General features: G+C 41.7%; 1 pseudogene; it reads left to right on the top strand.

The window, feature by feature from the left end:
- The window catches only part of LOC133562870 (pleckstrin homology domain-containing family A member 5-like), a 344567-nt pseudogene that overhangs the window by 314932 nt on the left and 7237 nt on the right, over positions 1 to 22398 (top strand).

Raw genomic sequence — 22398 nt, 5'->3', positions numbered from 1 at the left:
CTAACATGTAGCATCATTTGAAAAGTCACCTGCTAGAGCAGGGGTAGGGAACCTATGGCTCTAGAGCCAGATGTGGCTCTTTTGATGACTACATCTGCCTCTCAGATCAATCTTAACTGGCATTACTTAACACGATAAGTTGGTGTTTTTCAACCTTTTCTGAGCCAAGGCACATTTTTTAATTGAAAAAATTCCGAGGCACACCACCAACAGAAAACATAAAAAAATGAAACTCAGTAGCCGATACTGACAGTAAAAAGTTGTTCCCGTAATTGTTGGATATGAATTCAAACCATAACCAAGCATGCATCAATATAGCTCTTGTCTCAACGTAGGTGTACTGTCATCACCTGTCAAATCACGCCGTAACTTATTTTGAGTTTTTTGGTGTTTTCCTGTGTCTTGCGCTCCTATTTTGGTGGCTTTTCCTCTTTTGCTGGTATTTTCCTGTAGCAGTTTCATGTCTTCCTTGAATGCTATTCCCCGCTCCTGCTTTGTTTTCGCAAGCAAGAATATTTAAGTTGTGCGGACGCACTCCTTTGTGGGGACGTTGTTGATTGTCATTGCGTGTACCGATGTACTTTGTGGACGTCTCTGCTTCGCACGCTGTAAGTCTTTGCTGTTTTCCAGCATTCTTTTTTTGTTAACTTTGCAGCCAGTTCAGTTTTAGTATTGTTTTGCTTCAATGCCTTTTCTTAATGGCACTTAATGGCACTTGCCTTTTGTTTATTTTTGGTTTAAGTGTTGGATACCTTTTTACCTACACACTGCCTCCCCCATATTGTGATCACGACATCTACAAAGCAATTAGCTACCTGCTGCCACCTACTGATATGGAAGAGTATTACATGGTTACTCTGCCGAGCTCTAGACAGCACAGACACTCAACGGCACATTTGCGGATTCTAATTACTGATTTGTAAAAAATATTTTTAACCCATAATCTCCCACGACACACCAGACTGTATCTCACGGCACACTGGTATGCCGCGGCACAGTGGTTGAAAAACACAGCGATAAGTAATGAATAATTCCGGTGGAAAACACAGTGTTAAAAATAACGATGAAGACAAAACATTCTCATGCATTTTTATCCATCAATCCGTTTTTCTACCGCACCTGTTCAAGAACTCACATTAATGGTAAGAACTATTTCATCAATGATTTATTAGCTTCAGAATAACAATGTCATTAAAAAGAAGAAAATACTTTTTATACTCTTAAAATTTTGGTCTTACTTAAAATGCACGCATTTAGTTGTATTCAGTGTTAAAAAATATTATATGGCTCTCACGGAAATACATTTTATAATATTTTGCTTTCATGACTCTCTCAGTTCAAAAGGTTCCCAACCCCTGTGCTAGAGAATGAAGAGTGCTTGAAACTCCGCATGTCAACATCTTGGCCGGTGCCACAGCAACAAAATGCCGAGGCAACCATTTCCACATCAACACCGTATGAAAAATTGTGGTTTCTTTAGTTGTGATTTCCTGCATGAAAGTTTAAAAGTAGCATGTATGAATGCAGTATGAAGAAGAATGTTTGAATGTAGACACATAGAATCATCATACTGCTGTCATTATATGCATCAAGTGTTCATTCAAGGCTAAGGCAAAGTATGGAGATATATATGCTGTATCGCCATATGGCCTAAAAATATCGCGATATTTAAAAAAGGCCGTATCGCCCAGTCCTACCTGCAGGTGAGAAAAGTTGGTTTTACATAATATGACCCATCAAATTATGCAAGCAAGTAATTTACTGCGATTAATCAAAAAGTGGGATCACTCACATTTTTTCAAAGGAATCATTTGATTGCACGTGTGCCAACATCACTGAATTTACAATTTTTAATGTTGGAAAAACAATTTCTGCACCTTATAAATGTTGTACATGTGGATGTTTGCACTCTCCCCAGCAGGCATATCCTACCCAGTAGGCGTAGTTCCACCTAGAACCAAATCCCCAGTGACTGAATCCTCCTCCATTGCTTCCTATGTTACCTTAAGGAAGAGTAAAAAGCCTGACTCCAGAACGGTAAGTCGATAAAATGAGATATTTCAGTATATTAGTGGGTTGAGTTTACAATTTCTTACTGTATTTTATATTCACAAATATCTATGTTTCTCCTGTGGGCCTCCACCTGCCAGTTGATGTTTTATAAGAGCTTGCCGGGGTCCTCAAGCTCTGCATTCACTGTAAAAGTTGTCACCACATGGCCGGGGTGTGACCAGTCCTCTCCAGAACAGCTTGTTATAAAATGAATAAGAAGCTTGGTTTTAAACAGTTTCCAACCACACATACTATCAAATATACCAACTGTGTTATTAGTGTGTCACGCGGCAGGGTGTGTCCTTTTTTCTTTTTTTCCTGTTTGTTTCTACAAACCCCGTTTCCATATGATTTGGGAAATGGTGTTAGATGTAAATATAAACAGAATACAATGATTTGCAAATCTTTTTCAACCCATATTCAGTTGAATATGCTACAAAGACAACATATTTGAAATTAAATAAATAAATAATAAATGGGTTGTACTTGTATAGCGCTTTTCTACCTTCAAAGTACTCAAAGCACTTTGACATTACTTCCACATTTACCCATTCACACACACATTCACACACTGATGGAGGGAGCTGCCATGCAAGGCGCTAACCAGCACCCATCAGGAGCAAGGGTGAAGTGTCTTGCTCAGGTCACAACGGACATGACGAGGTTGGTACTAGGTGGGGATTGAACCAGGGACCCTCGGGTTGCGCACGGCCACTCTTCCACTGCGCCACGTTATGAACTATACAAAGTAGAGATGTACAATAATGGCTTTTTTGCCATTATCTGACATAATGCACTTTGTGACTTCAATAATAAATATGGCAGTGCCATATGGCAGACTTGGTCAACTGCCATACAGGTCACACTGAGGGTGGCCGTATAAACAACTTTAACACTGTTACAAATATGTGCCACACTGTGAACCCACACTAAACAACGACAAACACATTACGGGAGAACATCTGCACCGTAACACAACATAAACACAACAGAACAAATACCCAGAATCCCTTGCAGCACTAACTCTTCCGGGACGCTACAATATACACCCCCTGCTACCCCAAACCGCTGTGCTGATTACAACTTTTGCTGACTGATATATTGTCCCAGAAATGATTGCCTATAAACAATATTCTTTTGTGACCAAATTAAGCATTAATGTTAAAGATTTCTGATAATGGCTTTTTTGGCGATATCCAATATTCTAATATTGTCCAACTGTTAATTTAGGATTCCGATATCAACCGATACCGATATATACAGTCATGGAATTAACACATTATCATGCCTAATTTTGTTGTGATGCCTCGCTGGATGCATTAAACAATCTAACAAGGTTCTCCGAAATAAATCAACTCAAGTTATGGAAAAAAATGCCAACTAGGCACTGCCATATTTATTATTGAAGTCACAAAGTTCTTTTTTTTTTTTTTAACATGCCTCAAAACAGCAGTTTGGAATTTGGGACATGCTCTCCCTGAGAGATTATGAGGGTGTTGAGGTGGGTGAGGTTTGGGGTAGCAGAGGGTGTATATTGTTAGTGCGGAATAGTTAGTGCTGCTTGGGGTTCTGAGTATTTGTTCTGTTGTGTTTATGTTGTGTTACGGTGCGGATGTTCTCCCGAAATGTGTTTGTCATTCTTGTTTGGTGTGGGTTCACAGTGTGGCGCATATTTGTAACAGTGTTAAAGTGTTATTTATACGGCCACCCTCAGTGTGACCTGTATGGCTGTGGACCAAGTATGCATTGCATTCACTTGTGTGTGTGAAAAGCCTTAGATATTATGTGATTGGGCCGGCACGCAAAGGCAGTGCCTTTAAGGTTTTTTGGCGCTCTGTATTTCTTCCTACGTTTGTGTACACAGCAGCGTTTTAAAAAGTCATAAATTATACTTTTTGAAACCGATACTGATCATTTGTGGGCTGAGGAGGGTTTGGTTGATATCAGTACTTCAGTCATCAACAATTGCATCATCAGAGAAATGGACATTGAAACATTGTAGGTGTGACTTAGTAGGATATGTACAGCCAGCAGGGAACATAGTGAGTTCACATAGCATAAGAACAAGTATATACATTAGAAGTACATTTGATTATTTACATTAGGTTATTTACAATACGGGGAGATGAGATGTGAATAGAGGAGGGTATTAGTAAAGTGTTGAAGTTGCCTGGAGGTGTTGTTTTGGTGCGGTTTTGAAGGAGGATAGAGATGCACTTACTTTTACACCTGTTGGGAGTGCATTCCACATTGATGTGGCATAGAAGGAGAATGAGTTAAGACCTTTGTTAGATCGGAATCTGCGTTTAACGTGGTTTGTGGAGCTCCCCCTGGTGTTGGGGTTATGGCGGTCATTTACTTTAAGGAAGTAGTTGGACATGTACTTCGGTATCAGGGAGGTGTAGCGGATTTTATAGACTAGGCTCAGTGGAAGTTGTTTTACTCTGTCCTCCACTCTGAGCCAACCCACTTTGGAGAAGTGGGTTGGAGTGAGGTGTGATCTTGGGTGGAGGTCTAAAAGTAACCGGACTAGCTTTTTCTGGGATGTTTGGAGTCTAGATTTGAGGGTTTTGGAGGTGCTGGGGTACCAGGAGGTGCAAGCGTAATCGAAAAAAGGTTGAATGAGAGGGTGGGTGGGGTTTGGGATAGCAGGGGGTGTATATTGTTAGTGCAGAATAGTTAGTGCTGCAAGGGGTTCTGGGTATTTGTTCTGTTGTGTTTATGTTGTGTTACGGTGCGGATGTTCTCCCAAAATGTGAATTAGTGAATTATATTTGTATAGCGCTTTTCTCTAGTGACTCAAAGCGCTTTACATAGTGAAACCCAATATCTAAGTTACATTTAAACCAGTTTGGGTGGCACTGGGAGCAGGTGGGTAAAGTGTCTTGCCCAAGGACACAACGGCAGTGACTAGGATGGCGGAAGCGGGAATCGAACCTGCAACCCTCAAGTTGCTGGCACGGCCGCTTTACCAACCGAGCTATGCCGCCCCATATGTCTTTGTCATTCTTGTTTGGTGTGGGTTCATATATTTGTAACAGTGTTAAAGTTGTTTGTAAGGCCACCCTCAGTGTGACCTGTATGGCTGTTGACCAAGTATGCGTTGCATTCACTTGTGTGTGTGAAAAGCCGTACAAGGCAGTGCCTTTAAGGTTTATCTGTACTCCTTTCTACGTCCGTGTACACAGCGGCGTTTTAAAAAGTAATTAATTTTACTTTTTGAAACCAATCCCGATAATTTCTGATATTACATTAGTATTGATATTAATGCAATATCGGCAGCCCGATATTATCGGACATTTCGACCAACAACCAATTGCTTCTGACCTCAGAAATTCCCTCCAACACATTCCAAAATTTTATATAAAGATTCCCCAGAAGAGTGGGAGCTCTGACAGCTGCCAAAGTAGCTTCCTCCGCTTCATTTGGTTGTTAATGGCTATTTGTTTCTGTACTTTTACCAAAATAAGAGGCAATAATAATAATTCAGTAGAATAAACACGGCAAGCCTAATCCCTCTGTGATTATTGCATTGCTTACATTGTTTGTACCAATATGTTCTTTATGAGCACCGTAAGCATGTTTTCCACATGATTCATGGTTTGAGTCCATGCTCTTGGTTGCAATGTCTGGCCGACAGGAGCGTCCGCATAGCGCCGCCGAGCATCAGCTGTGCGCCCTGGAGAGCGGTCGGCCCAGGATGAGCGTGGAGGAGCAGCTGGAGAGGATTCGCCGCCACCAGCAGGGAGCTCTCAGGGACAAGAAAAAGGGTCTCCGTGTCCGGGGGAGCAGCGAGGAGAACGCCTTGTCTCCCAGTAACTCTTTCACGAAAGAAAACCACCTGCGCAACACACAGGTACAGAAACAGATGTCATTCTACTAACCCCGTTTCCATATGAGTTGGGAAATTGTGTTAGATGTAAATATAAACAGAATACAATGATTTGCAAATCCTTTTCAACCCATATTCAGTTGAATATGCTACAAAGACAACATATTTGATGTTCGAACTCATAAACTTTATTTTTTTTTTGCAAATAATCATTAACTTTGAATTTAATGGCTGCGACACGTGCCAAAGTAGTTGGGAAAGGGCATGTTCACCACTGTGTTACATCACCTTTTCTTTTAACAACACTCAATAAACGTTTGGGAACTGAGGAAACTAATTGTTGAAGCTTTGAAAGTGGAATTCTTTCCCATTCTTGTTTTATGTAGAACTTCAGTCGTTTAACAGTTCAGAGTTTTCCGCTGTTGTATTTTACGCTTCATAATGCGCCACACATTTTCGATGGGAGACAGGTCTGGACTGCAGGCGGGCCAGGAAAGTACCCACACTCTTTTACTATGAAGCCACGCTGTTGTAACACGTGCTGAATGTGGCTTGGCATTGCCTTGCTGAAATAAGCAGGGGTGTCCATGAAAAAGACGGCGCTTAGATGGCAGCATATGTTGTTCCAAAACCTGTATGTACCTTTCAGCATTAATGGTGCCTTCACAGATGTGTAAGTTACCCATGCCTTGGGCACTAATGCACCCCCGTACCATCACACATGCTGGCTTTTCAACTTTGCGTCGATAACAGTCTGGATGGTTCGCTTCCCCTTTGGTCCGGAAAACACGATGTCGAATATTTCCAAAAACAATTTGAAATGTGGACTCGTCAGACCACAGAACACTTTTCCACTTTGCATCAGTCCATCTTAGATGATCTCGGGCCCAGAGAAGCCGGCGGCGTTTCTGGATGTTGTTGATTAATGGTTTTCGCTTTGCTTAGTAGAGCTTTAACTTGCACTTACAGATGTAGCGACCTACTGTATTTAGTGACAGTGGTTTTCTGAAGCGTTCCTGAGCCCATGTGGTGATATCCTTTAGAGATCAGTTTTTGATACAGTGCCGTCTGAGGGATGGAAGGTCACGGTTATTCAATGTTGGTTTCCGGCCATGCCGCTTACGTGGAGTGATTTCTCCAGATTCTCTGAACCTTTTGATGATATTATGGAGCGTAGATGTTGAAATCCCTAAATTTCTTGCAATTGCACTTTGAGAAAGGTTGTTCTTAAACTGTTTGACTATTTGCTCACGCAGTTGTGGACAAAGGGGTGTACCTCGCCCCATCCTTTCTTGTGAAAGACTGAGCATTTTTTGGGAAGCTGTTTTTATAGCCAATCATGGCACCCACCTGTTCCCAATTAGCCTGCACACCTGTGGGATGTTCCAAATAAGCGTTTGATGAGCATTCTTCAACTTTATCAGTATTTATTGCCACATTTCCCAACTTCTTTGTCACGTGTTGCTGGCATCAAATTCTAAAATTAATGATTATATGCAAAAAAAATCAAGTTTATGAGTTTGAACATCAAATATGTTGTCTTTGTAGCATATTCAACTGAATATGGCTTGAAAAGGATTTGCAAATAGTTGTATTCTGTTTATATTTACATCCAACACAATTTCCCAACTTGTATGGAAACGGGGTTTGTATCAATGAAATTGAAACAACTCTGGACTCTTATGGACTCTCTGTGAACATCTAGCAGCAGTCCCAACTGAGGCGCAGGGAGGAGGTGATGAGCACTGACATTCTGGAATTGGAGGCCTCGCTCAGGCAGCAGGAGCTGGTGAGGGAGCAGGAGACCCCTGCCGAGGAGATTGCACGTCTGAAAGAAGCCTCCAACTCTTTCAATGTGGACAGAGAAGTGAGGCTGAGTCACTCTCACACCCAACCTTGGCAGCAAAGCGCACGGGAATGGTTAGCAGTAAAGCCAGCTCACGTCTCTTTCTGCTTGCAGCTGTCTGTGCCTGACAAAGTTCTGATACCGGAACGTTACGTGGAGTCCGACCCGGAGGAGGCGCTGAGTCCGGAGCAGCAGGCTGACAAGCAGAGGAAGGTTGACCGCATCAAAGCCCTCATAGCCAGAAACAGGTAACACATCACCATGGAGACCTATGCTTGTGCCTTGCTCCAATATGTTTTCTATAAAATAAGCACACTGTTTTCTATTTTTGATGATGTCCATAACTGTCCACAGTACAGGCCTAAAGTTTGGACACGCCTTCTCATTTCAATGCGTGTTCATGACTATTTACACTGTAGATCAGGGGTGCCCATTACGTCGATCGCGAGCTACCAGTCGACCGCGGGGGGTGTGTCAGTCGATCTCCAGCCAGGCTTTTAAAAAAAATAGACCTAAAAATGAGTGATCATCAATCTTCACCAAGACGTCACTTAAATGACATTCACGGTACCGGAGGGTCTTGTGAGATGACGCTGGCTGCTGCAAGATCATTATTATGAAAATATGACCGAGAGGAAGGCCAGAAACACTTTTTATTTAAACAGACTCTCGCGCCGTACCTTCCGTCAAAACTCTAAAGGCCGACTGCACATTTCCTATCTTCACAATAAAAGCCCTGCTTCATGCTGCCTGCGCTAACTAAATACAGAGTCTCGGAAAACTGGCGTGCACAAGCGATCCCTCAGAAAGCTGGCGTGCACATCACTTGTGCACGCCAGCTTTCTGAGACTCTTATTATGTTAGCGCAGGCAACATGAAGCGGGGCTTTTATTGTGAAGATAGGAAATGTGCAGTCGGCCTTTAGAGTTTTGACGAAAGTCTGTTGAAATAAAAAGTGTTTCTCGCCTTCCTCTCTGTCATTTTTTCATAATAATGAACTGGCAGCAGCCAGCGTCATCTCACAAGACCCTCGGGTGCCGTGAATGTCAATCAAGCAAGCTACGGAATTTGCCGCCAATGTTTTTCTTGTAAAGTGTATGGAAGCTGGATGAATTAGATGCCAAAAACCAACCACTTTCATGTGGTATTGTACAGAAAGGACAACTTTTTTTCTCCTCCATTTGAAAATGTGGGCGTTATCATCATTACTGTCTGATTCCAATTAATGCAAGTCATCAGAATCAGGTAATACACCAACTTATATTCTTGTCTTTGTGAAAGAAAGACATCTATATGTGTTACACATGCTTGTATTATCATTAAACACATTTAACTTGTTTACAAAAATGTCTCTTTCATAAATAAATAAATATAAATGATATATATAAATGAGGTAGATCCCCTCGAGTTGGTCAATTGAAAAGTAGCTCGCCTGCAGAAAAAGTGTGGGCACCCCTGCTGTAGATTGTCACTGAAGGCATCAAAACTATGACACCCGGGAAGGGAAAACCATTTCAGAAGACTACCTCTTGAAGCTTATTGAGAGAATGCAGCGTGTGTGCAAAACTTGTGCTATTTTGAGGGAACTACAAAACCCAAAACCAGTGAATTGGCACATTGTGTAAATGGATGGATGGGTTGTACTTGTATAGCGCTTTTCTACCTTCAAGGTACTCAAAGCGCTCTGACACTACTTCCACATTTACCCATTCACACACACACCGTACTAGGTGGGGATTGAACCAGGGACCCTCGGGTTGCGCACAGCCACTCTCCCACTGCGCCACGCCGTCCCTAGCTTTTTGAGCAAATTTTGCAACCCCCAGTCATACATCTTGGTATGTGACAGCTGTTAACTGTTAGTGTGCTAACATTAGTATGCTACTAGTAAAGTGCTGTGGGGCGGCATAGCTCGGTTGGTAGAGTGGCCGTGCCAGCAACTTGAGGGTTGCAGGTTCGATTCCCGCTTCTGCCATCCTAGTCACTGCCGTTGTGTCCTTGGGCAAGACACTTTACCCACCTGCTCTCAGTGCCACCCACACTGGTTTAAATGTCACTTAGATATTGGGTTTCACTATGTAAAGCGCTTTGAGTCACTAGAGAAAAGCGCTATATAAATATAATTCACGTCACTTCACTGCTAACTTATTCTTTCAAATGTTACTTTTTTTCTTTAATTCCGCGGCAAGCGTTTACCCTCGAGTCATATAACTTGGTATAGAAGCAATAAGCGCCAGAAATCCGACTTTTGTTTTGATTTTTTTTTATTAAAAGAGAATAAAGCTTTTATGACAGCGGCGACTCTACTTAAGAAAAACAGAAAAAAAGGTGGAGCTGAGATACAAACCCTCCCTCTGCCTCCCTCCCTCGACTGTCTGGCTCCATTCTGCACCTCCCAGCCTTGCGGTTTTCATCCAAGCGCGTCCTCTCAGTACGTTTATTTAATAAAAAAAAAAAAAAAGGAAGAAGCTGAAAAATCACAACACTGCCACTAGTGGAAAATAGTAACTAAATGTTATTGTTTGTTGTCAAGCCAAATTAGTCGGAAGTCATCTACAACTATACCGCTTAATTGGCACATTGGTGGGCGTGGTAAAAAAAAAAGGAAAGGAAAAAAAAAAAACTTCCAACGGTAAATAAAAACAGAATACAACGATTCCGCAAATCCTTTTTTTTTATTATTTTTTTTTATTTTTATTTTTTTATTTTTTTATTGACATCCAGCATCAGACATTTCTATCCATTATATCAGTGGTCCCCAACCTTTTTGTAGCTGCAAACCGGTCAACGCTTGATCATTTGTCTCGCGGTGGGGGGAGGTTGAGGGGGGCGTTTTGTTTTTTTTGTCATGAAAAAAATAGGGTTTTTTTGGGTTGGTGCACTAATTGTAAGTGTATCTTGTTTTTTATGTTGATTTAATAAAAATAAAAAAAATTTAAAAAAATTCTGTAGCCCAGTACCAATCGAGAGGTTGGGGACCACTGGTGTAAATGGTAAATAAAAACGGAATACAACGATTTGCAAATCCTTTTTTTTTTTTTTTTTTATTGACATCCAGCATCAGACATATCTATCCATTACATCATATTCACATACATCATATAACTGTTTTCTGCCCTAAATGTCAAAAGTATTTTTTGTTTATATCCCCATCATACCACCCCCCCCCCAAAAAAAAACAGCAAAACAACAAAAAACAAAGTAGTACATCAATTAAATAAACAAAAAATAAATAATACATTGATAATAATAATAAACAGAAAAAAAAGTAATATAAACAGATACATTTATGTATATATACACACACACATATATATATACAGGGAGTAATCTTTTTATTTTTTTGGGGGCGGTATGGCTCGGTTGGTAGAGCGGCCGTGCCAGCAACTTGAGGGTTGCAGGTTCGATTCCCGCTTCCGCCATCCTAGTCACTGCCGTTGTGTCCTTGGGCAAGACACTTTACCCACCTGCTCCCAGTGCCACCCACACTGGTTTAAATGTAACTTAGATATTGGGTTTCACTATGTAAAGCGCTTTGAGTCACTAGAGAAAAGCGCTATATAAATATAATTCAATTCAAATTTTAATTTTTTAAATTAGTGCACTAATTCGAGAAATTTAAGTCAGGACATAATCGACCCAGTTTTCCCAGTAAGAAGTACATTTCTCCCATTTTATAATGAATAAAGGCAGTTATCTTCTCCATGTCATATATGTCCATTGTGGTTTCCATCCATTGCTTCAAAGTTGGTCTCTCCTGGGATATCCATTTCCTAGTGATGGTCTTTTACAAGTCACCAGTAGGATATTCATTCAATGTTTATCTTTCTTCCTTTTCAATCTTATACCGTATTTTTCCCATTATAAGTCGCTCCGGAGTATAAGTCACAGCGGCCGAAAATGCATAATAAAGAAGGAAAAAAACATATATAAGTCGGATTTTTGGGATAAATCTATTTGGTAAACTCCAACACCAAGAATAGACATTTGAAAGGCAATTTAAAATAAATCAAGAATAGTGAACAACAGGCTGAATAAGTGTAGGTTATATGAGGCATAAATAATGAACTAAAAACAGGCCTGGTATGTTATTTCATCTATCCTTCTTCCGCTTATCCGAGGTCGGGTTGCGGGGGCAGCAGCCTAAGCAGAGAAGCCCAGACTTCCCTCTCCCCAGCCACTTGGTCCAGCTCCTCCCGGGGGATCCCGAGGCGTTCCCAGGCCAGCCGGGAGACATAGTCTTCCCAACGTGTCCTGGGTCTTCCCCGTGGCCTCCTACCGGTTGGACGTGCCCTAAACACCTCCCTAGGGAGGTGTCCGGGTGGCATCCTGACCAGGTGCCCGAAACACCTCATCTGGCTCCTCTCGATGTGGAGGAGCAGCGGCTTTACTTTGAGTTCCTCCCGGATGGCAGAGCTTCTCACCCTATCTCTAAGGGAGAGGAGGAAACTCATTTGGGCCGCTTGTACCCGTGATCTTATCCTTTCGGTCATGACCCAAAGCTCATGACCATAGGTGAGGATGGGAATACAGATCGGCCGGGAAATTGAGAGCTTTGCCTTCCGGCTCAGCTCCTTCTTCACCACAATGGATCAATACAGCATCTGCATTACTGAAGACGCCGCACCGATCCGCCTGTCGATCTCACCATCCACTCTTCCCCCACTCGTGAACAAGACTCCGAGGTACTTGAACTCCTCCACTTGGGGCAAAATCTCCTCCCCAACCCGGAGATGGCATTCCACCCTTTCCCGGACGAGAACCATGGACTCTGACTTGGAGGTGCTGATTCCCTTTCCAGTCGCTTCACACTCGGCTGCAAACCGATCCAGTGAGAGCTGAAGATCCCGGCCAGATGAAGCCATCAGGACCACATCATCTGCAAAAAGCAGAGACCTAATCCCGCAGCCACCAAACCGGAACCCCTCAACGCCTTGACTGCGCCTAGAAATTCTGTCCATAAAAGTTATGAACAGAATGGGTGACGAAGGACAGCCTTGGCGGAGTCCAACCCTCACTGGAAATGTGATACGATTTGCAAATCCTTTTCAACTTATATTTAATAGAATAAACTGCAAAGACCAGGTAGTTCATGTTCGAGCTGAAAAACGTATTCTTTTTTGCAAATAAACATTAACTTAGAAATTAATGGCAGCAACACATTGCAAAAAAGTTTTCATAGGGACATTTTTACCACTGTGTTACAGTAAATGTTTGGGAACTGAGGAGACACATTTTTGAAGTTTTTCAGGTGGAATTCTTTCCCATTCTTGCTTGATGTACAGCTTAAGTTGTTCAACAGTCCGGGGTCTCCGTTGTGGTATTTTAGGCCTCATAATGCACCACACATTTTCAATTGGAGACAGGTCTGGACTACAGGCAGGCCAGTCTAGTACCCACACTCTTTTACTATGAAGCCATGCCGTTATAACACGTGTCTTGCTGAAATAAGCAGGGGCGTCCATGACAATGTTGATTGGATGGCAACATATGTTGCTCCAAAACCTGCATGTACCTTTCTGCAGTTTTCATACGGGCATTTTTACCACTGTGTTACAGTAAAAGTTTGGGAACTGAGGAGACACATTTTGGAAGCTTTTCAGGTGGAATTATTTCCCATTCTTGCTTGATGTACAGCTTAAGTTGTTCAACAGTCCGGGGTCTCCGTTGTGGTATTTTGTGGTAATGGGCCACACATTTTCCATGGGAGACAGGTCTGGACTGGAGGCTGGGCCAGGAAAGTACCCGCACTCTTTTACTACGAAGCCACGCTGTTTCAACACGTGGCTTGGCATTGTTTTGCTGAAATAAGCAGGGGCGTCCATGAAAAAGACGGCGCTTAGATGGCAGCATATGCTGTTCCAAAACCCGTATGTACCTTTCAGCATTAATGGTACCTTCACAGATGTGTAAGTTACCCATGCCTTTGACACTAATACACTCCCATACCATCACAGATACTGGCTTTTGAACTTTGTGCCTATAACAATCCGGATGGTTCTTTTCCTCTTTGTTCCAAAGGACACGACTTTCACAATTTCCAAAAACAATTTGAAATGTGGACTCATCAGACCACAGAACACTTTTCCACTTTGCATCAGTTTACTTAGATAAGCTTGGGCCCAGCCAAGCCGGCAGCATTTCTGGGTGTTGTTGATAAATGGCTTTGGCTTTGTATAGTAGAGTTTTAACTTGCACTTACAGATGTAGCGACAAACTGTGGTTTTATGAAGTGTTCTTTAGCTCACGTGGTGATAACCTTTACACATTAATGTTGCTTATTGACGCAGTACCGCCTGAGGGATGGAAGGTCCTTAATATCGTCGCTTACATGCAGTGATTTCTCCAGGTTCTCTGAACCTTTTGATGATATTACAGAGCGTAGATGGTCAAATCGCAAAATCCCTTGAAATAGTTCGTTGAGAAATGTTTTTAAACTGTTCTACAGTTTGCTTTTTTGAAACATGTTGCAGGCATGAAATTCCAATTGAGCTAATATTTGAAGTTTTCCAGTTTGAACGTTAAGTATCTTGTCTTTGCTGTCTCTTCAGTTGAATATAAGTTGAGAAGGATTTGCCAATTATTGTATTCTGTTTTTATTTACCATTTACACAACGTGACAACTTCACTGGTTTTGGGGTTTGTAGATAATAAATCATGTTTTCAGTTATTTCACCTTTTTTTTTTGTAAAGGACATAACTCCACATGTGCTCATTCATAGTTTTGATGCCTTCAGTGACAATGAATGAGAAGGCGTGTCCAAACTTTTAGTGCCAATCTACAATGTAAATAGTCATGAAAATAAACAGAATTGAATGAGAAAACTTTGATCCTGTACTGTTTGTGGACATCAGCCAGTCCAAGACATTCCCTGCAAGGCTCCACCGACTGACTCAAAGCCTGTCATTAGTTGTCTTGTCTCAACCACGTCGGGTTTCTAATAGTCCTAAATTGAAGCCATGTGTTTTTTTCCGACTGCAGCATGCAGAATGTGATGCCCAACGTTGCTTTAAGCCCAGTGGAGACGGAAGAGATGGTTGCCATGCAAGAAAAGGAGAAGATAATTAATATCTCTTATGAGCTGGCAGCAGAAGCCTCCAAACGCAGCAAGCTGGTTGCAGGTAAGCCGCACAAAGGAGGTATTGTGGTATTTGGTCGTTAAACACCCTAACGACCCAACTATGGCTCATATTGTTTTATGTGCAGTTTATTTTAGAACCGTCCCTTAATGCCTTCGTGTGGATCTGTTCGCTGCTGTAATTATTCTGTTCCATGAACAAGCTGCTGCAGACCAGGGTTCTCACCATGCAGCTCATTAGGTGGCTTGTGTGGCGTAAGAAGGTCTTGCATCATATGAGTTGGGAAATTGTGTTAGATGTAAATATAAACAGAATACAATGATTTGTGAATCCTTTTCAAGCCATATTCAGTTGAATGTGATACAAAGACAACATATTTGTTGTTCAAACTGATAAACTTTATTTTTTGTTGTTGCAAATAATCATTAACTTTACAATTTGATGCCAGCAACACATGACAAAAAGTTGGGAAAGGTGGCAATAAATACTGATAAAGTTGAGGAATGCTCATCAAACACTTATTTGTAACATCCCACAGGTGTGCAGGCTAATTGGGAACAGGTGGGTGCCATGATTGGCTATAAAAGCAGCTTCCATGAAATGTTAAGTAATTCACAAACAAGGATGGGGCGAGGGTCACCACTTTGTAAGCAAATTGTCGAACAGTTTTAGAACAACATTTCTCAACGAGCTATTGCAAGGAATTTAGGGATTTTACCATCTACGGTCCGTAAAATCATCAAAAAGTTCAGAGAATCTGTAGAAATCACTGCACGTAAGCGATAATGTTACGGACTTTTGATCCCTCAGGCGGTACTGCATCAAAAACCGATATCAGTGTGTAAAGGATATCACCACATGGGTTCAGGGAAAACTTCATAAATCAATCAATCAATCAATCAATGTTTACTTATATAGCCCTAAATCACTAATGTCTCAAAGGGCTGCACAAACCACTACGACATCCTCGGTAGGCCCACATAAGGGCAAGGAAAACTCACACCCAGTGGGACGTCGGTGACAATGATGACTGAAAACCTTGGAGAGGAGGAAAGCAATGGATGTCGAGCGGGTCTAACATGATACAGTGAAAGTTCAATCCATAATGGATCCAACACAGTCGCGAGAGTCCAGTCCAAAGCGGATCCAACACAGCAGCGAGAGTCCCGTTCACAGCGGAGCCAGCAGGAAAACATCCCAAGCGGAGGCTGATCAGCAGCGCAGAGATGTCCCCAGCCGATACATAAAACCACTGTCAGTAACTACAGTTGGTCGCTACATCTATAAATGCAAGTTAAAACTCTACTATGCAAAGCCAAAGCCATTTATCAACAATATCCTGAAACGCCGCCGGCTCGGCTGGGCCTGAGCTCACCTAAGATGGACTGATGCAAAGTGGTAAAGTGTTCTGTTGTCTGACGAGTCCACATTTCAAATTATATTTGGAAACAGAGGACGTGGTGTCCTCCGGAACAAAGAGGAAAATAACCATCCGGATTGTTATAGGCGCAAAGTTTAAAGTCAGCATGTGTGATGGTATGGGGGTGTATTAGTGCCCAAGGCATGGGTAACTTACACATCTGTGAAGGCACCATTAATGCTGAATGGTCCATACAGGTTTTGGAGCAACATATGTTGTCATCCAAGCAACGTTATCATGGACGCCCCTGCTTATTTCAGCAAGACAAGTGTTACAACAGTGTGGCTTCGTAAAAAAAGAGTGTGGGTACTTTCCTGGCCCGCCTGCAGTCCAGACCTGTCTCCCATGGAAAATGTGTGGCGCATTATGAAGCGTAAAATACGACAGCAGAGACCCCGGACTGTTGAAGGACTGAAGCTCTACATAAAACAAGAATGGGAAAGAATTCCACTTTCAAAGCTTCAACAATTAGTTTCCTCAGTTCCCAAACGTTTATTGAGTGTTGTTAAAAGAAAAGGTGATGTAACACAGTGGTGAACATGCCCTTTCCCAACTACTTTGGCATGTGTTGCAGCCGTGAAATTCTAAGTTAATTATTATTTGCAAATAAAAATCAAGTTTATGAGTTTGAACATCAAATATCTTGTCTTTGTAGCATATTCAACTGAATATGGGTTGGAAAGGATTTGAAAATCCTAACACAATTTCCCAACTCATATGATAACAGGGTTTATACTTAGTTTAGTTGGTTGACATTTAATCTCCTGAGATTACATTTAGTGAAACGGGACTGTCAAACCTGCCATGCTTTTTTTTTTTTTCTAGTCCTTCTCTCTCACTTTCCTCATCCACAAATCTTTCATCCTCGCTCAAATTAATGGGGAAATCCTCGCTTTCTCGGTCCGAATCGCTGTCGCTGCTGGTGGCCATGATTGTAAACAATGTTCAGATGTGAGGAGCTCCACAACCCGTGACGTCACGCACACATCGTCTGCTACTTCCGGTACAGCCAAGGCTTTTTTATTAGCAATCAAAAGTTGCGAACTTTATCGTCGTTCTCTACTAAATCCTTTCAGCAAAAATATGGCAATATGGCGAAATGATCAAGTATGACACATAGAATGGACCTGCTATCCCCGTTTAAATAAGAAGATCTCATTTCAGTAGGACTTTAAACTCTACGTCGTAAGCGTGTCTCTTAATAGGAGCCATTTTGGGCTCTTTACATAAAACACAGAAACTGCACGCCTCCCGCAGTCATATATCCCAGCATGCACCGCGTGCTTCTTCTTCTACGGGGGAAAATGAAGTTGGCGGCTGCTTACCGTAGTTGCGAGACCTCCATCCATCCATTTTTTACCGCTTATTGTGACTCAATATCCATCCATCCATCCATTTTCTACCGCTTATTCCCTTTTGGGGTCGCGGGAGGCGCTGGCGCCTATCTCAGCTACAATCGGGTGGAAGGCGGCGTACATCAATCAATCAATCAATGTTTACTTATATAGCCCTAAATCACTAGTGTCTCAAAGGGCTGCACAAACCACTACGACATCCTCGGTAGGCCCACATAAGGGCAAGGAAAACTCACACCCAGTGGGACATCGGTGACAATAATGACCCAGTGACAATGATGACTATGAGAACATGATACTGTGAAAGATCAATCCATAATGGATCCAACACAGTCGCGAGAGTCCAGTCCAAAGCGGATCCAACACAGCAGCGAGAGTCCCGTTCACAGCGGAGCCAGCAGGAAACCATCCCAAGAGGAGGCTGATCAGCAGCGCAGAGATGTCCCCAGCCGATACACAGGCGAGCAGTACATGGCCACCGGATCGGACCGGACTCCCTCCACAAAGGAGAGTGGGACATAGAAGAAAAAGAAAAGAAACGGCAGATCAACTGGTCTGAAAAGGGAGTCTATTTAAAGGCTAGAGTATACAAATGAGTTTTAAGGTGAGACTTAAATGCTTCTACTGAGGTAGCATCTCGAACTGTTACCGGGAGGGCATTCCAGAGTACTGGAGCCCGAAATGAAAAAGCTCTACAGCCCGCAGACTTTTTTTGGGCTTTGGGGATCACTAATAAGCCGGAGTCCTTTGAACGCAGATTTCTTGCCGGGACATATGGTACAATACAATCGGCAAGATAGGATGGAGCTAGACCGTGTAGTATTTTATACGTAAGTAGTAAAACCTTAAAGTCACATCTTAAGTGCACAGGAAGCCAGTGCAGGTGAGCCAGTATAGGTATATATGTATGTATATATGTATATAAAGGTATATACAGTATAGGTATATATGTATGTATATATGTATATAAAGGTATATACAGTATAGGTATATATGTATGTATATATGTATATAAAGGTATATACAGTATAGGTATATATGTATGTATATATGTATATAAAGGTATATACAGTACAGGCGTAATGTGATCAAACTTTCTTGTTCTTGTCAAAAGTCTAGCAGCCGCATTTTGTACCAACTGTAATCTTTTAATGCTAGACATGGGGAGACCCGAAAATAATACGTTACAGTAATCGAGGCGAGACGTAACAAACGCATGGATAATGATCTCAGCGTCTTTAGTACATGCTGGACAAGTCGCCACCTCATCACAGGGCCAACACAGATAGGCAGACAACATTCACACTCACATTGGTCCATTTAAAAGGCGCACTGTCGGCTTTTGAGAAAATTTGAGGTGCGCTTTATAGTGCGGAAAATACGGTAGCACTTAGCACGGTACCCTGTCGTGCTAAGTAAATGAGCAGTTGAGAGCGATCAGCCCCGCCCACAATGGCTGTGCTGCCGGGCACAATATGGCTGTGCTGCGTTCGAACACTGAGACTAAGTTTGTACACCAAAGCATATTTTTATGTGGTCTGTGATCCGCAGATGGAAAAGTTGGTTTAATTAGGGCTTTGTAAATGGAGGTTTGACTTAATAATCATAATAATAATAATACATTTTATTTGGTCTAGCGCTTTTCTGAGCACTCAAAGACGCTTTACAGCAGGGGTCGGGAACCTTTTTGCCTGAGAGAGCCAAGAATCCAAATATTTTAAAATGTATTTCCGTAAGAGCCATATAAAAACAAATTCAACACTGAACAACTAAATGTCTGCATTTTTAAATAAGACCAACATTTCTAGAGTATAATAGGTCTCTTATTCTTTGTAATAACATTGTTATTCTGAAGCTAACTGTGGAGGGGGCGTGGCCTGCGGGCCTGCAGCGAAGTGGGGTGTGCCAGGATTGGCCTCGAAATTAGCGACAGGTGCGTAAATGGCCCACCTGGGCCCTGTTACCTAATCACCTGTCGCTCTGTTATAAGCAGCAGCCAGGAGGAGAGACGGGGTTGGGGCTGGAGCCAGAGCGCGAGTGAGGACGAAAGAGAAAAAGACAATTGCTAGGAAGCAACTGAGAGACTTCTTGAAAAATAAAACGATATCGTAACCCTAAAACAGGCTCTCATGTCGGTGCTTGGTGGTCTGAAGAACCCCCAGGAGGGCAAGCCCCACACTAACCAATAATAAATACATAACTTCTTACCATTAACGCAACTTCCTGAACAGGTGCGGTAGAAAACGAATGGATGGATTCAAAATATGAAACTGGTGGGGTTCGGTACCTCCAACAAGGTTAAGAACCACTGATTTAAACGCTAAAGACGCTGCATGTGGTCAACTATAAACGTGAATTGTTAGTTTTCATTGGCCGGTACGGTTACAACTCCTGTTCCCATGCCAGTGTTGAGCAGAATAACAGTAGCATAGTAGGTATAAGTATTCATTAAAAGCAAGGCAGGGTATATTTAATATTTTTGGCCACTGTAACATTATAAACATATGACATACAACTTGATTATTTTACTGACATATTGAAAATAAACATTTTCAAAGATTCAAATGAAATTTGGTTCAATCGACTCACCACAAGCCCAAATGAAGCTAAAGCGGAGATGGATAAGAAAAATAAAGTTGGTACATGCAGAGCAAAACATTTGTTGGTATAAAAAGTTTGAGAATTATTGAGCTAATTGATTATTACGCTCGTCCTTGATTGGTATTTGCCCAGATTCTTCTAACCTGGACCACAGACATAAAAGAGTCCAGTCCAAACCTAGGATTTTATTTGGTCCCGTAGTTCTGGGTAAGTCTAAACATTTTCCAATGAAAAATAAAAGGCTGCAGCGTCAGTTTTGTACAAAAAAAACCAATCCAATATAAGTCAACATATGCTAAAATATTTGAATAAAACAAGGAGATCTTAGTATTTACAACAGGTGCCATAGATTAGTGTAATGTTTGTCATTATTTTCATATATCTCATCCTGCTGGCTCCACTTTGGACTGGACTCTCACGGTTATGTTAGATCCACTATGGTTTGGACTTTCACAATATCATGTTAGACCCGCTCGACATCCATTGCTTTGGGTCCCCTGGGGGGGTGGGGGTGTTGCCCACATATGCGGTCCTCTCCAAGGTTTCTCATAGTCATCATCGTCACTGTCACCGACATCCCACTGGGGTGAGTTTTTCCTTGCCCTTATGTGGGCTCTACCGAGGATGTCGTTGGGGTTTGTGCAGCCCTTCGAGACACTTGTGATTTAGGGCTATATAAATAAACATTGATTGATTGAAAATGCATGAGAATTTTTTTTTATTTTGAGCGTTATTTTTAACACTGTGATTACAAGTGGAATTATTCATTACTTAACGTGTTACGCAATGTCAGCTCAGATTTATCCGAGAGCCAGATGCAGTCATCAAAAGTTCCACATCTGGCTCTAGAGCCATAGGTTCCCTACCCCTGCTTTACAGGATTTAAACAAAATTAAAATATAAAACAGTTTAAAGTAATAATATAAATTACAGGAAATATAAAAGCCCGATTGTAGCTGAGATAGGCACCAGCGCCCCCCGCCACCATATAGGGAATAAGCGGTAGAAAATGGATGGCTGGTTGGATAAAAGCAGTACATTGTAAAATACATAATAAGACAGGACATTAAAAGACACACTTGTAGAAGTGTGACTATGTGCACTAAAGTGAGACTAACTCTGCATACGGTTTGTATTTAATGTCGAGTTCGCTGCATTTCCCATTTAAGATATTGCTGGCTTGGACTTGAATGAATGACTTGCGGCTCCTTCCCTCCATGACATCACCGTTGCCCACTTGAAAGTGTGTCGCCATGACGACCTGGTGTTTTTCTGGGCCGGAGTCCTGAGGTCTGGCTGATGAGTGGTCAAGGCAGCAGATGTGAAAACAGATGTTTTAAAATCAGTGAACGATGCAGATTAGAAAGCAGACCTACTCTCCCTGTGATCCAGGAGCTGCAAACACACACATTGAGTGAGGTGTGATGTCCACATACTCTCGCTCTTTTCAAAGGAAGCCAACATGGCCAATTGAAATATTAAAAAGTGCAAACTAGCGGTAGGTAATTAAAGAGGCTGTTTGCAACTTATGTTAAAGGGCTGTAACTTCCCAATGTGTCATATCGCCCTCTTACTGCTTTTATCAGGTAAAGACGTAACCACACCTGTACGTACGTAACACCTGCATGCACGTCAGCTTTGTGTTGACGTAGCAAGCTGTCAGTAACAACATGACTGCAAATGTTAGTTGTTCCTCTTGGACACATGCTTCCTGTGTGTTGTGGACAGATATAAGCAACAAGTCTCAGCACCAAACATACCTTAGGCCAGGTTTGTCAAACCTGTTTTTGATTGAGGGCCACATAGCAGTAATGTTTGCCATCAGCTGGACTGCTTTTTTACGATTTGAAATAATACAATAACCAATAAATATATATAGGTGGCGATTTGTCCAGGGTGTACACCGCCTTCCGTCCAATTGTAGCTAAAATAGGCACCAGCGCTCCCCACGGCGGTAGGAAATGGATGGGTTTATATATATATATATATATATATATATATATATATATATATATATATATATATATATATATATATATATATATATATATACTGTGTGTGTATATATTTATATATGTATATACACATAAATATATATATCTGTGTGTATATTTACATATGTATATATATGTATGTATATATGTATATAAATATGTATATACATGTATGTATATATACAGTATGTATGTGTGTATATATGTACTTATATGTA

This window comes from Nerophis ophidion, linkage group LG12 (assembly GCF_033978795.1).
Source record: "Nerophis ophidion isolate RoL-2023_Sa linkage group LG12, RoL_Noph_v1.0, whole genome shotgun sequence".
Classification (NCBI taxonomy): Eukaryota; Metazoa; Chordata; class Actinopteri; order Syngnathiformes; family Syngnathidae; genus Nerophis; species Nerophis ophidion.
This window is presented reverse-complemented; position numbering and strand designations above follow the sequence as displayed.